The following is a 3,541-nucleotide window of genomic DNA, read 5'->3' as shown; positions in this document are numbered from 1 at the left end:
CGACGAAGCTGCTTCGAACTGCATTTCGATACGCATTGAACTCAATACTTTGACATATTAGATTTAGATTATCAAAATAAAAGGACCTTTGATTTATAAAACTAAAAAATAGAAATATATTGTTACAGTGTAATTTCAAAAGAAAACATCAATGCAATAATTTAGATAATCTCGAAATTCAGGTCGTTTAGCATTGTTATGAATGAAGAATTATAAAATGATGAATAGAATAGATAAGTAACAAAACAAGACTAAATAAATCCAAACTCAATCACTTATCGAAGTCGTTTCACATAAGAAATTACAATAGTTCCAAGTTAATTGTAAGAAGGTTAAATTCGGATTCTTCAGCCCACTAGTAGTCATTCCAGTGTCATATCGGTCACTCCCTCCTGAAAAAAGAACCACGAAAGCCTGAGTGACATTAACCGCTTCAGCAGGTGTGGTCAGTGACCAAACGTGCTGTAATGTGTCGAGTCCTGTCTGAGTACCACGGACATGAGACCGTCTGGAACCAGCGGCAATCGTGGAGAAAAGTAACAGGCATCAGTCCTCGCTGAATGCATTGACTCATTCACTTTGCATGCTCTAGATCAACCTAACCTAACCTAATCTTTATTCCACTGTTGATATTCGGTGTACTGAGGTGACAATTCTTCAGGTGGGATCTCATGGGTTAACGATTCTTCATGTTGGCGTTCTGGGGGTGACAATTCTTCAGGTGGGATCTCATGAAGTGACGATTCTTCATGTGGGCGTTCTGGGGTGACAATTCTTCATGTGACCCGCTCTAGGTACACTTGTCTTCTTCTTGCCATCAAAACAGCTCCGCTTCTTCAGAAGGTCTGTTTAGTCGGCAAGTAACAGGCTATGACTCGTACATTATAACATAATCTGTTATAAGTACACCCGCATAGAGGCAGTAACTCTCCCTCCGTGACACACGCATACACAAACGTATCACAAACAAGAAACCACTACACGCACGAACACCTACATACGCTTTCTCTCTCCTGCTGAAGTTCATTTCATTTCTTTCTCTCCTACTGCATCTTCTCATTTCAGTTTCCCTGCCATTAAAAATGTTTCCGTCTTTCTGACTGTCCCAACGACTCAACTTTCGACCCCTTTCTTAGCTTTGTTGGTTGAGATTTTCGTTAAAGAAATATCTCTAAAAAAGAACCGATGTGGGCCTCCCTGACTACCCCTAGATATCCTGAACCGTAACCATAGCACTTATTGGCAATAGCCTTTTTTTCATGCCACTCTCGTTTCTTACCAGAGCGTTCTTCACCTCCCCCCCCCAAAAAAAAAATGTGATTCTGCTAAATCAGGTGTTCTTTTTTAGACAGCCCAGAACCACTCTTCCATGATCACTCCGTGGGTTCAAAAACCACCAGACGGCGGTTGTCCTGCCAAGGCCATTTTTGGATTGTAAGGATGCGCAGATGGCATTTGATACTGCATGGTATGAAGGGCTTAAGAACGATTTGTATAACAAAACTGACTTTCTCTTGCCGTTCACGCAGTCGCACATGCAAAGGCCGGCCTGCTCTTTCCCAACCTCCCATTCGGGTGGCCTACAGTTTACAAAGGATTACAAAGGCGGAGCATGCCGACAGGAGACCTTTTGGTCCATAACTAGGTCGGACGAGAAAATATTAATAATGATACATAAACAAATAAATAAAAGATATAATAATATAAATAAAGTAAATAGATAAATAGGTATAGTTAAATAGTGGAGTGGAAGGAGGTTTCTTCAAGGTTAATGTAGATGAAGGTGAAACTGGGAAAGGAGATGTAGGTTTTTGTAAGCGCATATGGGCCTGGTAGTGAGAAGAGTGAAGGGGAAAGGGAGTCTTTTTGGATAAATTTAAATGAGTGCATAGAGGGATGAGGGAGAAATGTCAATGTAGTAGTATTGGGAGACCTTGATGCTAGGGTAGGAAATGAACCAATAAACGGAGTTGTTGGGAAATGTGGAATTCCAGGAAAGAGTCGTAGTTGATGGTGGAGATGTGTCGAGAGAGTTGATGATAGCAAATACAGTGTTAAGGAAGAAAGTCAAGCATAAGCACACATGGGAGAGGGTGGTGGATGGAAGGGTAGTAGATAGAGCATTAATGGACTGTGTAGTGGTAGATAGGAGTATAATTGGAAGATTTAAGGATGTACATGTTCAAAGGGGAGAGAGTGGGGAATATCAGATCATTTTCTGGTGGAATGTAAATTGAGAGTAGAGGATAGATGGAGAAAGAGGAAATAGACAAAAGTTAGGGAGGTGCTTAGAGTAAACTGCTTAAATGAGAAAGAAAAGGAGAAGGAGTACAAAAAGAAGCTGAGAGAGAAGTGGGAGGGAGTGATGGATAGAGTAGAACTAGGAGTGGAGGAGGAATGGGGATGGTTCAAGGAGGGAGTCACATGGTGTGCAAAGATGGTGTGTGGAGCAAGGAGGACAGGAGGAAATGGAAGGGTAGTGAGTGGTGGGATGAGGAAGCAAAGATGGTTGTAGAAGAGAAGAAGTGAGCTTTCACAGATTGGTTACAAAATAGGACGAGGGAATCATATGAGAGGTACAAAGAAAAGAGAAGAGAAGTAAAGCATAAGATAAAGGAGGCAAAGAGGAGAGTATTAAAAATATATTTTGGAAAGAAATTAAGAGAGGAAGAGGAGGCGAATCAAATAGAGGAGAAAAGGTAAAACGGAGAGATGATAATAGAAGAGGAGGCAGTAAGGGGAAGATGGGCAGATTATTTTAGGGAGTCGCTAAATGTGAAGGAGAATAGGGAGGGAAATGTAGTTGCAGTGGGAAGTGCTAAGAAAATGACCGTGATGAGTGAGGAAAATGGAGGAGAAATAAGGAAAGATGAAGTGAAGGCAGTTATTAAGATGATGAAAGCAGGTAAGACACCTGGTATGGATGGATGTCATGCAGAATGTCTAAAAAAAAGGAGGTACAGTGGTGGTGGACTGGTTGGTGAGGTTATTCAATATTTGTTTAAGAGAAGGTAGAGTGCCGGAGGACTGGAAGAGTACCTGTATAGTTCCACTTTACAAGGGAAAAGGGGACAAGTGTGAGTGTGGTAGTTTCAGAGGGATTAGCTTGTTAAGTGTAGTTGGGAAGGCTTATGGGAGGGTCTTGATTGAGAGGATTAGGAGAGGAACAGAGGGAGTAATTGGTGAGGAACAGTGTGGGTTTAGGACAGGTAGGGGTTGTGTAGATCAGATTTTTGTGGTAAGACAGATATGTAAGAAAGATATAGGAAAAGGTAAGGATGTTTTTTGGGCTTTTATGGAGTTAGAAAAGACTTATGACAGGATAGACAGGAAGGCACTGTGGGAGGTATTGCAGATATACGGGATAGGAGGAAAGCATTTAGGAGCTGTCAGGAATTTTTACAAGAGTAGTAGAGCGTGTGTCAGGATTGGAAGTGGAGAGAGTAAATGGTTCGAGGTGAAGGTGGGACTTCGTCAAGGATGTGTTAAGTCGCAGCAGACTGGAAGTGAGTATTAAGGGAGAGAGACAGGAGAGAGTGGA

The sequence above is a fragment of the Oratosquilla oratoria genome, chromosome 35 (assembly GCF_046742065.1).
Source record: "Oratosquilla oratoria isolate Oo_2021 chromosome 35, ASM4674206v1, whole genome shotgun sequence".
Classification (NCBI taxonomy): domain Eukaryota; kingdom Metazoa; phylum Arthropoda; class Malacostraca; order Stomatopoda; family Squillidae; genus Oratosquilla; species Oratosquilla oratoria.
This window is presented reverse-complemented; position numbering follows the sequence as displayed.